Genomic DNA, 14,132 nt, shown 5'->3' with positions numbered 1-14,132 from the left:
ACCACTTTCTCATAATAAAATGATCTTATTTTTTTTTCTCATTTTTTAGTTTATAGTCTTTGATAATTGTTCCTGAAATGTCTTTTTCCATCTCTTCACTCTCAGTCTATGTGTGTCTTTAATGCTAAAGTCAGCTTCTTATAGGCAGCATATAATTGGACTTTGAGGGCTTTTAAAGTTCATTCAGTCATTCTATATCTTTTAAATATAGAATTTAACCTGTTTGTATTTAAAGTTACTTGAAAGTAAACTTTTCAGTTCAGATTAGTTCATTTCAGTCACTCAGTCATGTCCGACTCTTTGCGACCTCATGAATCGCAGCAAGCCAGGCCTCCCTGTCCATCACCAAGTCCTGGAGTTCACACAAACTCACGTCCATTGAGTCAGTGATGCCATCCAGCCATCTCATCCTCTGTCGTCCCCTTCTCCTCCTGCCTCCAATCCCTCCCAGCATCAGAGTCTTTTCCAATGAGTCAACTCTTTGCATGAGGTGGCCAAAGTACTGGAGTTTCAGCTTTAGAATCATTCCTTCCAAAGAACACCCAGGACTGATCTCCTTTAGTATGAACTGGTTGGATCTCCTTGCAGTCCAAGGGGCTCTCAAGACTTCACCAACACCACAGTTCAAAAGCATCAATTCTTTGGCCCTCAGCTTTCTTCACAGTCCAACTTTCACATCCATACATGACCACTGGAAAAACCATAGCCTTGACTAAATGGATCTTTGTTGAAAAAGTAATGTCTCTGCTTTTGAATATGCTATCTAGGTTGGTCATAACTTTCCTTCCAAGGAGTAAGCGTCTTTTAATTTCATGGCTGCAGTCACCATCTGCAGTGATTTGGGAGCCCAGAAAAATAAAGTCTGACACTGTTTCCCCATCTATTTCCCATGAAGTAATCGGACCAGATGCCATGATCTTCGTTTTCTGAATGTTGAGCTTTAAGCCAACTTTTTCACTCTCCACTTTCACTTTCATCAAGAGGCTTTTTAGTTCCTCTTCACTTTCTGCCATAAGGGTGGTGTCATCTGCATATCTGAGGTTATTGCTATTTCTCCTGGCAATCTTGATTCCAGCTTGTGTTTCTTCCAGTCCAGCATTTCTCATGATGTACTCTGCATATAAGTTAAATAAGCAGGGTGACAATATACAGTACTCCTTTTCCAATTTGGAACCATTCTGTTGGTTCATGTCCAGTTCTAACTGCTGCTTCCTGACCTGCATGTAGGTTTCTCAAGAGGTGTGTCAGGTGGTCTGGTATTCCCCTCTCTTTCAGAATTTTCCACGGTTTATTTTGATCCACACAGTCAAAGGCTTTGTCATAGTCAGTAAAGCAGACTCTGCACATGGACATCACTAGATGGTCAACACCAAAATCAGATTGATTATATTCCTTTCAGCCAAAGATGGAGAAGCTCTATACAGTCAGCAAAAACAAGACTGGGATCTGACTGTGGCTAAGATCATGAACTCCTTATTACCAAATTCAAACTTAAATTGAAGTAAAGTTTTACTATTGTTATTTTGTTCATTGTTTTCTGATTGTTCTGAAAATCAATTATTCCTTGTTTCTTATCCTATTGGCATGTGTGTTTATGCATGTGTGTGAGATTTGATGACTTTTGGTATTAATATCTATGACTTCTTTATCCTGTTCTTCTGTGTAACTATTAGAGGATTTTTCTTTGTGGTTACCCTGAGGCTTATATGAAATATCTTAAATTTACAGTTCCTTATTTTATACTGAACACATCTTCAAGAGGATTCGTAACATGTCACACTTCTACTTATCTTTACTTTCACATTTAAGTTAATACTGTTACAATTTAGTCTTTTTGCTTTGTGTAATTAAGAGAATATTGTAGTTATTATTTTTGCTATGCTCTTCTTTAACTTTTAAACTAGAATTGCAAGTAAATTATGCACCACTATTAGCATATTGTAGAAATTAACTATGCTTACATAGTTACCATTTCCAGTGAGATTTATGCTACCCTTTAATCTTTTTATGGTGTTAATTAGCATTCTTTTATTTCCACTCAAAGAACTCTCTTCAGCATTTCTTACAAAGCATGTCTGGTGATAATGAACTGCTTAAGCTTTTGTTTGGGAAATTCTTTATCCCTTCTTCATTTCTGAAGGGCAAATTCACTAGGTATATCATTCTTGGTTGACAGTTATTTTACTTCAATATTTTGAATGTCATCCTATTTCCTTCTGGCCTGAAAAGTTCTCTTTGAGGGATCTGCTAATAGTCTTATGGTGGTTCCCTGTATGTAACGACTTTCTTTACTCTTGCTGCTCTTAAAATTTTCTTTGTCTTTGATTTTTGAAAATTTAATGAGAATATGTCTCCTTGTATACTTACTTGAATTCAACCTATTTAAGATATTCTGTGCTTCATGGACATATATGTGTCCATCTCTCTTCCCAGGCTTGGAAAAAGTTTTTAGCCACTTTTGCTTTATGTTTATTCTGCATCTTGCTCTTTTCTCTTCCCCTTCTGGAATTGTCATAACATAAATATAGCATAAATATATATATATATATATATATATATATATATATATATATATATATTCATCAGATCAGATCAGTCGCTCAGTCGTGTCTGACTCTTTTGTGACCCCTTGAATCACAGCACGCCAGGCCTCCCTGTCCATCACCAACTCCCGGAGTTCACCGAGACTCACGTCCATCGAGTCAGCGATGCCATCCAGCCATCTCATCCTCTGTCGTCTCCTTCTCCTTCTGCCCCCAATCCCTCCCAGCATCAGAGTCTTTTACAATGAGTCAGCTCTTCGCATGAGGTGGCCAAAGTACTTGAGTTTCAGCTTTAGTGTATATATATATATATATATATATATATATATATATATATATTCCACTATGTTCTGTGATTCCTGTAGGCTTTCTTTACTCTTTGGCATTATTATTATTATTATTTACTTCTCTTACTGGTTAATTTCTAATGTCATACCCTCCAGATTGATGGTTGTTTCCCTCTGAATGGTTGAGTCTACTTCTGAAAATCTCGATTGAATTCTTTAATTAAGTTTTCTTAATTTATTTTTTAACTCTAGAACTTTTAATGTGTGTGTGTATATGTGTTTGTGGTTACTATTTCCATATTGAACTTCTGATTTTACCCAAGAAATTTTTCCTCTTTTTGTTTAGTTTATGTTTATTGTCTTATAGTTCACTAAGCTTCCTTAAACGGTTTATTCTGAATTACTTGACAGGAAATAGATCTCCATTTCTTTAAGATCAGTTGAAATTTCATTAGTTTTTTTTAGTGGTGTCAAATTTACCTGATTTTTTGTGACCTTTGGGTCCTTAATTAAAAAAAAGGGGGGGGGGGAGGGTCTGATTTTTTAAAGTAATTGAGCTCCTTTTCCAGACTTTACAGGTTTTCTTCTTCATTAATTAACTCATTTTGGGTTTCTGTGTGCCTCCTGGTAGTGTTCTTGTCAAATGGGACATCTATTATGGTTTGTTTGGGGATGAAACAACAATTTGAGCTCCGACATCAAGGATGAGGGGGTGTTCATCTTGCTGAGAACAGTTGGTTGGGACTTCTGGCTTAGTTTCCAACCCAAGTAAGGCTGTGATTTTGGCTCCATGATTGGATTCTCTGATCAGGTTTATTATTTAGTTAGGGTGGGTACTATATTCAATAGTAGATGTGGCTATGAATTAGTTTCCCTGACTTAGAAGGGCAATAAGATGGAGCCTAGAATCTGAACAGCTCATTGTAGAACTTGCCAGGAGAAATATCAATAACCTCAGATATGCCGATGATACCACCGTTATGGCAGAAAGTGAAGAGGAACTAAAAAGCCTCTTGATTAAAGTGAAAGAGGAGAGTGAAAAAGTTGGCTTAAAGCTCAACATTCAGAAAACTAAGATCATGGCATCTGGTCCCAACACTTCATGGGAAATAGATGGGGAAACAGTGGAAACAGTGTCAGACTTTATTTTTCTGGGCTCCCAAATCACTGCAGATGATGACTGCAGCCATGAAATTAAAAGACGGTTACTCCTTGGAAGGAAAGTTATGACCAACCTAGATAGCATATTCAAAAGCAGAGACATTACTCTTCCAACAAAAATCCGTCTAGTTAAGGCTATGGTTTTTCCTGTGGTCATGTATGGATGTGAGAGTTGGACTGTGAAGAAGGCTGAGCGCAGAAGAATTGATGCTTTTGAACTGTGGTGTTGGAGAAGACTCTTGAGAGTCCCTTGGACTGCAAGGAGATCCAGCCAGTCCATCCTAAAAGAGATCAGTCCTGGGTGTTCATTGGAAGGACTGATGCTGAAGCTGAAACTCCAATACTTTGGCCACCTCATGCAAAGAGTTGACTCATTGGAACATACTCTAATGCTGGGAGGGATTGGAGGCAGGAGGAGAAGGGGACGACAGAGGATGAGATGGCTGGATGGCATCACCGACTCGATGGACATGAGTTTGAGTGAACTCTGGCAGTTGGTGATGGACAAGGAGGTCTGGCTTGCTGCGATTCTTGGGGTTGCAAAGAGTCGGACACGACTGAGCGACTGAACTGAACTGAGTAGTAACATGTCACTTCTAGGAAAATTTGAAGCCTGTATTACACTGACAATATTGGTGACTGCAGCATATCTCAAAAGCAGCTGAACTCCTCAGTGAACTGACTCAAAATTTCATACTAACAATCTGACAGGAAAAGACACAAACCCATTTTCACGCATAAATACTACTTTTCTCAGTGTTTTCTATTCATTTTGTTTGGCATTCAACCAAAATTTTGAGATACACACCATAAAAAAGGAAAAAAAATCAAGATAACAGGCAATCAAGAGAATCAGACACAGAGCTGACTAAGATGCTGGAACATTCAGAAAGGAATTTGAAAATAACTGATTAATAGGTTGAAGAATCGAGTGAAAAAGGGAAACTACAAGCATGAACCGATGTCTAATTCAGCAGAGATATAGACATCACAAAAAAAGTCGAATGGGACTGTGGCCCAGGAAATATGGTATCTCTCACTAAATGCAATCATAAATTTTTAAGAGAATGCATGGGTCAGTTTATTTGAAGACTAAATATATTTATGGTGGTGGCTGGGCAGATGTCTAGAACTCTGATGATAGAGAACCATTCTTTCTGCAGAGAGGGGCTGTGGTCCTAAGATCACTGGGAAAAGCCTCATTGCCTTTTTCTTTCTTCTTCTGTCCTCCCCCAACTGGGACCTGAAAGAAAACAGTAATAAAAAGAATGTAAGAAGGTATTGGGGAAGTGAAGAGGAAAGATTAAAAGAAATCACTGAGAGGAGGGAGATGAAGAAAGTAATCCTGTATAATCGTGTATAAACTTCTGGACTCACACTCAACTGTGCATGCACATATCTGACCACAACAAGTCTAAAGCTTTGAGACCTGAGTTACAGAGTAGACTACCACCCAGGTCTCATGTTTGGACTGATTCAAACTCATCTTCAAAAACTTAAAAATTGACATTGGAACCATAGCATGCAAAATGTAAGTTGAAATTTGTAATCTGAACATAACACAATACATTAAAAAATCATGAAAAATAAATCAAAGTTCACTTTGAAATTTAAAAATACTTAGTTTCATAACATAGGAATCAAATGATCCAGGATAAGATCCAAAATTATTTGTCACACACACACATACAGACATGAAAATTTTAAATCATAAAGAGAAAGATAACTAACAAATGCTAACTCTGAGATAATGCAGAAGTTGGAATTATCAGATAAAACTTTACAAAAACTAAACTTAGGGTGGTCCTAAGATGGTGGAGGAATAGGATTGGGGAGACTACTTTCTCCTGCACAAATTCATTGAAAGAAAATTTAAGCACCGAGCAAATTCCACAGAACAACTTTTGAATGCTGGCAGAAGATATCAGGCACCCAGAAAAGCACCCCATTGTCTTTGAAAGGAGGTAGGACAAAATATAAAAGATAAAAAGAGGGACAAGAGGTAGGGATGGAGATGTGTCCCGGGAAGGGATTCTTAAAAAAGAGAGGTTTCCAAAAACCAGGAAACACTCTCTCTGGCAGGTCTGTGACGAGCCTTGGAATCTCAAAGGGCAAAATAACAGGGAGGAAAAATAAATAAATAATTAAAACCCACAGATTATGTGGCCAACAGCAACTCCCAGAGGTACAACAGCCCAGACGCTCACATCCCCCACTAGCAAGAAGGGGAGGGACAGGGAGGAGAGGGCCTGAATGCCCTGAGGGCAATCTGAGGGAACTAGCTTGAGATAGTAACCCAGACTGTGGGATAGCTATCCCGGGATCCCTGGAAAAGCCCTAACCACCTCCAGGCATGCCCACAACTAGCCAGCTGCAACCAGCCCATCCCCTGCCTGAGACAGGCAGGTGAGGACAGCCAGAGCCGGAAGGGGGCAATTGCGGCCCCAAAGAGGTATCCTATACCAAACTGCAAGCAGACTTCCTTGTTAACCAAGACTTCTTGGGATTCTGGATGGTCAATATCCTCTGGGAGGGTCACAGCCAGAGATCAGCTTCCCAGAAGAGAGAAGGTGTGCCCATTTTACACCCAGAAAACCGAGCAGCTGGGATGGGGGAAGGGATAAGTCACAACCTTCAACTGGGGGCGACGATGCCTGCCAAGGACCTGGTCACTTGAGCTGCTCGGACCTGGGACAGGCACAAAACGCAGGCCCAACCAAGTCTGTGCCTTTGTGAAGTACCCGAGAACCTGAACCTGAGCATCTTAGACCTGGCAAGTGCATGCAAACCAGGGCCCACATCAGACAGTTCCTGGCAGAGCAACCTAGAGTCTGAGCAGTGTAGACTCGTAAAGCACACACGCTGTGAGCAGGGGCAAACCCAGTGTGGCTGAAGCATGGTGAACACACACTAGTGATACTTGTTTGCGGTGTTCCTCCCTCCCCAAAGCATGGCTGAACAAGCGAGCCTAAAAAAAAGTGACCACCACTGCACCCCTTGTGTCAGGGCAGAAATTAGACACTGAAGAGACCAGCAAACAGAAGAAGCTAACATAAACAGAGAGAACCACTTTGGAAGTGACAGGTGCAATAGATTAAAACCCTTTAGTTAGCACCGACTACATAGGAAGGGGCCTATAGACTGTGAGAAGTACAAGACGGACCAAGGAACTATCTGAGAATGAACTGACCCCACACTGTCTACAACAGCTCCAGAGAAAGTCTTAGATATATTTTTACTATTATCATTTTCAAATGTTTTTTTAAATATTTTATTTTATTTGTTATTTTTAAGTCCCCATTACTCCTTAAATTTTCATTTTTATAACCTACTATTACCTTGCCAAAAAAAAAGAGAAAGACCCTATTTTTAAATCAAACTTTTTATATATATATTATAATTTCCGTGACTTTGTGTTTTTTTTTTTAATATTGTATTTTTGAGAATCTAACCTCTACTCAAGATTTTTCATCTTTGTTTTTTTGGTATTTGTTATCAACTTTGTACCTTTAAGAACCCAATCTTCAGTACCATTTTTACGTGGGTGAGAGATCACTGGCCTGATTGCTCTCTTGCCCTTTTGACTCTTCTTTTTCTTCACCAGGTCGCTTCTATCTCCCCTCTCCCCCTTTTCTTCTCTACCCAACTAGGTGAATCTCTTTGTGTGTTCTGGTCTGTGGAGGACACTTAGAGAACTGATTACCAGCTGGATCTGTCTCACTCCTTTTAATTCTCCCTTTTAACCTCCTGGCCACCTCTGTCTCCTTCCTCCCTCTTCTCTTCTCTGTGTAACTCTGTGAATATCTCTGAGGGATTCAGATTGTGGAGAGCACATAGGGAAGTGATTACTGGCTAGCTTGCTCTCTCCCCTTTGATTCCCCCTCTTTTCCTCCTGGTTACCTCTATCTCCCTCCTCCCTCTTCTCTTTTCCATGTAACTCTGTGTACCTCTCCAGGTGTCCCTCACTGTGGAGAAACTTTTCATCATTAACCTAGATGCTTTATCACTGATGCTATTTAGATGGAGAAGTCTTGAGGCTACTGTAAGAATAAGACTGAAAACCAGAGGCAGGAGGCTTAAGTCCAAATCTTGAGAACACCAGAGAACTCCTGACTCCAGGGAATATTAATCAATAGGAGCTCATCAAACGCCTCCATACCTACACTGAAACCAAGCACCACCCAAGGGCCAACAAGCTCCAGAGCAAGACATATCATGCAAATTCTCCAGCAACACAGGAACATAACTATGAGTCTCAATATACAGGCTGACTAAAGTCACACCAAACCCACTGACATCTCAAAACATATTACCTGACACTTCATTGCACTCCAGAAAGAAGAATCCAGCCCTGCCCACCAGAATACCGACACAAGCTTCCCTAACCAGAAAACCTTGACAAGCCACCGGTCCAACTCTACCCACAGGAAGGAACCTCCACAATAAAAAGGAACCACCAACTGCCAGAATACAGAAAGGCCACCCCAAACACAGCAATATAAACAAGATTAAAAGGCAGAGAAATACCCAGAAGCTAAAGGAACAGGATAAATGCCCACCAAACCAAACAAAAGAGGAAGCGATAGGGAATCTACCTGATAAAGAATTCTGAATAATGATAGTGAAAATGATCCAAAATCTTGAAAACAAACTGGAATTACAGATAAATAGCCTGGATACAAGGATCAAGAAGATACAAGAAAGGTATAACAAGGACCTAGAAGAAATAAAAAAGTCAATATATAATGAATAATGCAATAAATAAGATCTGGAGGGAACCAACAGTAGAATAACAGAGGCAGAAGATAGGATAAGTGAGGTAGAAGATAGAATGGTAGAAATAAATGAAACAGAGAGGAAAAAAAGAATTAAAAAAAAATGAGGACAACATCAGAGACCTCTGGGACAATGTTAAACCCCCCAACATTTGAATCATAGGAGTCCCAGAAGAAGACAAAAAGAAAGACCATGAGAAATACTTGGGCAGATAATAATTGAAAACTTCGATAAATTGGGGAAGAAAATAATTACCCAAGTCCAAGAAACCCAAAGAGTCCCAAACAGGATAAATCCAAGGCAAAACACCACAAGCCACATATTAATCAAATTAGCAGAGATCAAACACAAAGAACAAATAATAAAAGCAGCAAGGGAAAAGCAACAAATGACACACAAGGGGATTCCCATAAGGATAACAGCTGATCTTTCAGTAGAAACTCTTCAGGCCAGAAGGGAATGACGGGACATACTTAAAGTGATGAAAGAAAATAACCTACAGCCCAGATTACTGTAACCAGCATGAATCTCATTGAAATATGAAAGAGAAATCAAAAGCTTTACAGACAAGCAAAAGCTCAGAGAATTCAGCACCACCAAACCAGCTCTCCAACAAATGCTAAAGGATCTTCTCTAGACAGGAAACAAAGAAAGGATATATAAACTCAAACCCAAAACAATAAAGTAAATGGCAATGGGATCATACTTATCAATAATTACCTTAAATGTAAATGGGTTGAATGCCACAAACAAAAGACAAAGACTGGCTGAATGGATACAAAAACAAGACCCCTATATATGTTGTCTGCAAGAGACCCACCTCTAAACAAGGGACACATACAGACTGAAAGTGAAAGGCTGGAAAAAGATATTCCATGCAAATAGAGACTAAAAGAAAGCAGGAGTAGCAATAGTCATATCAGATAAAAGAGACTTTAAAACAAAGGTTGTGAAAAGAGACAAAGATGGACACTACATAATTGTCAAAAGATCAAACCAAGAAGAAGATATAACAATCATAAATATATATGCACCCAACATAGGAGCACTGCAATATGTAAGACAAATGCTAACAAGTATGAAAGGGGAAATTAACAATAACACAATAATAGTGGGAGACTTTAATACCCCACTCACACCTATGGATAGATCAACTAAACAGAAAATTAACAAGGAAACACAAACTTTAAATGATACAATAGACCAGTTAGACCTAATTGATATCTATAGGACATTTCACCCCAAAACAATGAATTTCACCTTTTTCTCAAGTGCACACAGAACCTTCTCCAGGATAGATCACATCCTGGGCCATAAATCTAGCCTTGGTAAATTCAAAAAAATTGAAATCATTCCAAGCATCTTTTCTGACCACAATGCAGTAAGATTAGATCTCAATTACAGGAGAAAAACTATTAAAAATTCCAACATATGGAGGCTGAACAACATGCTGCTGAATAAACAACAAATCACAGAAGAAATCAAAAAAAGAAATCAAAATATGCATATAAATGAAATGAAAATGAAAACACAACAACCCAAAACCTATGGGACACTGTAAAAGCAGTGCTAAGGGGAAGGGGCATAGCAATACAGGCTTACCTCAAGAAACAAGAAAAAAGTCAAATAAATAACCTAACTCTACACCTAAAGCAACTTGAAAAGGAAGAAATTATGAACCTCAGGGTTAGTAGAAGGAAAGAAATCTTTAAAATTACTGCAGAGATAAATGCAAAAGAAACAAAAGAGACAAAAATCAACAAAACCAAAAGCTGGTTCTTTGAGAAGATAAATAAAATTGACAAACCATTAGGCAGACTCATAAAGAAACAAAGGGAGAAAAATCAAATCAACAGAATTAGAAATGAAAATGAATAGATCACAACAGACAACACAGAAATACAAAGGATCATAAGAGATGACTATCAGCAACTATATGCAAATAAAATGGACAACTTGGAAGAAATGGACAAATTCTTAGAAAAGTACAACTTTCCAAAATTGAATCAGGAAGAAATAGAAAATCTTAACAGACCCATCACAAGCACAGAAATTGAAACTGTAATAAAAAATCTTCCAACAAACAAAAGCCCAGGTCCAGACAGCTTCACAGCTGAATTCTACCAAAAATTTAGAAGACTAACACCTATCCTACTAAAACTCTTCCAGATATATTGCAGAGGAAGGTAAACTGCCAAACTCATTCTATGAGGCCATCATCACCCTACTACCAAAACCTGACAAAGATGCCACACACACACAAAAAAAAACTATAGACCAATATCACTGATGAACATAAATGCAAAATCCTTAACAAAATTCTGGCAAACAGAATCCAACAACATATTAAAAAGATCATACATCATGATCAAGTAAGCTTTATCCCAGGGATGCAAGGATTCTTCAATATCCACAAATCAATCAATGTAATACACTACATTAACAAATTGAAAATAAAAACCATATGATTATCTCAATAGATGCAGAGAAAGCCTTTGACAAAATTCAACATCCATTTATGATAAAAAAAAAAAACTCTCCAGAAAGCAGGAATAGAAGGAACATACCTCAACATAATAAAAGCTATATATGACAAACCCACAGCAAACATTATCCTCAATGGTGAAAAGTTGAAAGCATTTCCTCTAAAGTCAGGAACAAGACAAGGGTGCCCACTTTCACCACTACTATTTAACATAGTTTTGGAAGTTGTGGACAGCAATCACAGCAGAAAAAGAAATAAAACGAATCCAAGTTGGAAAAGAAGAAGTAAAACTCTCACTGTCTGCAGATGACATGATCCTCTACATAGAAAACCCTAAAGACTCTACCAGAAAATTACTAGAACTAATCAATGAATATAGTAAATTTGCAGGATATAAAATCAACACACAGAAATCCCTTGCATTCCTGTACACTAATAATGAGAAAATAGAAAGATAAATAAAGGAAACAATTCCATTCACCATTGCAACGGAAAGAATAAAATACTTAGGAATATATCTACCTAAAGAAACTAAAGACCTATATATAGAAAACTATAAAACACTGGTGAAAGAAATCAAAGAGGACACTAATAGATGGAGAAATATACCGTGTTCATGGATCAGAAGAATCAATATAGTGAAAATGAGTACACTACCCAAAACAATTTATAGATTCAATGCAATCCCTATCAAGCTACCAATGGTATTCTTCACAGAGCTAGAACAAATAATTTCAGGATTTGTATGGAAAAACAAAAAACCTTGAATAGCCAAAGCTATCTTGGAAAGAAGAATGCAACTGGAGGAATCAACCTGCCTGACTTTAGGCTCTACTATAAAAGCCAAAGTCATCAAGACAGTATGGTACTGGCACAAAGACAGAAATATAGATCAATGGAAAAAAATAGAAAGCCCAGAGATAAACCCACACACATATGGACACCTTATCTTTGACAAAGGAGGCAAGAATATACATTGGATTAAAGACAATCTCTTTAACAAGTGGTGCTGGGAAAACTGGTCAGCCACTTGAAAAAGAATGAAACTAGAAAAAACATTTTCTAACACCATACACAAAAATAAACTCAAAATGGATTAAAGATCTCAAGGAGATATGACCAGAAACTATAAAACTCCTGAGAAAGAGGAGAACAGAGGCAAAACACTCTCTGACATAAATCACAGCAGGATCCTCTATGACCCACCCCCAGAATATTGGAAATAAAAGCAAAAATAAACAAATGGGTTTAATTAAAGTTAAAAGCTTCTGCACAACAAAGGAAACTATAAGCAAGGTGAAAAGACAGCCTTCAGAATGGGAGAAAATAATAGCAAATGAAGCAACTGACAAACAACTAATCTTAAAAGTATACAAGCAACTCCTGCAGCTCAATTCTAGAAAAATAAATGACCCAATCAAAAAATGGGCCAAAGAACTAAGCAGACATTTCTCCAAAGAAGACATACAGATGGCTAACAAACACATGCAAAGATGCTCAACATCACTCATTATCAGAGAAATGCAAATCAAAACCACTATGAGGTACCATTTCAAGCCAGTCAGAATGGCTGACTTTCAAAAAGTCTCCAAAAGCAATAAATGCTGGTGAGGCAGCCATGATAAAAAAGACTTCTTACACTGTTGGTGGGAATGCAAACTAGTACAGCCATTATGGAGAACAGTGTGGAGATTCCTCAAAAAACTGGAAATAGAACTGCCTTAGTTGACCCAGCAATGTATTGCTGGGCATTGGACACTGAAGAAAACCAGAATTGAAAGAGACACATGTACTGAAATTTTGTTCACAGCACTGTTTATAATGGCCAGGACATGGAAGCAACCTAGATGTCCATCAGCAGATGAATGGATAAGAAAGCAGTGGTACATATACACAATGGAGTATTACTCAGCCATTAAAAAAAGAATACATCTGAATCAGTTCTAATGCTGGGTGGATGAAACTGGAGCCTATTATACAGAGTGAAGTATGACCAGAAAGAAAAACACCAATACAGTATACTAATGCATATATATGGAATTTAGAAAGATGGTAACAATAACCCTGTATCATGAGATAGCAAAAAGAGACACTGATGTATAGAACAGTCTTTTGGACTCTGTGGGACTTGGGAGAAGGGTGGGATGATTTGGGAGAATGGCATTGAAACTTGTATAAAATCATAAATATGAAACGAGTCACCAGTCCAGGTTTGATGAATGATACTGGATGCAGGATATAAAATCAACTGGGATGACCCACAGGGATGGTATACACTAATATTGTGAAAACAGAAAGAGGGTTCTGGATGGGGAACACATGTATATCACCATTGCATTCATTTTGAATAAAAAACCAGGAATATATTACCTAAAGAAAAAAAAAAATTAAAAAAGAAAACTATAAAACACTGATGAAAGAAATCAAAGAAGACACAAATAGATGGAGAAATACACCGTGTTCATGGATCAGAAGAAACAATATAGTGAAAATAAGTATACTACCTGAAACTATCTATAGATTCAATGAAATCCCTATCAAGTTACCAACGGTATTTTTCAGAGAACTAGAACAAATAATTTCACAATTGGTTGGAAATACAAAAAACCTTGAATAGCCAAAGCAAACTTGAGAAAAAAGAATGGACATGTAAGAATCAACCTGCCTGACTTCAGGCACTACTACAAAGCCACAGTCATCAAGACCGTATGGTACTGGCACAAGGACAGAAATATAGATCAACGGAACAAAATAGAAAGCTCAGAGATAAATCCATGCACTTATGGACAGCGTATCTTTGACAAAGGAGGCAAGAATATACAATGGAAAAAAGGCAATCTCTTTAACAAGTGGTGCTGGGGAAACTGGTCAACCACTTGT

Source organism: Bos mutus, chromosome X (assembly GCF_027580195.1).
Source record: "Bos mutus isolate GX-2022 chromosome X, NWIPB_WYAK_1.1, whole genome shotgun sequence".
In the NCBI taxonomy this organism is placed as follows: Eukaryota; Metazoa; Chordata; class Mammalia; order Artiodactyla; family Bovidae; genus Bos; species Bos mutus.
The sequence above is the reverse complement of the archived record's forward strand: the minus strand, read 5'-3'. Positions refer to the sequence as shown.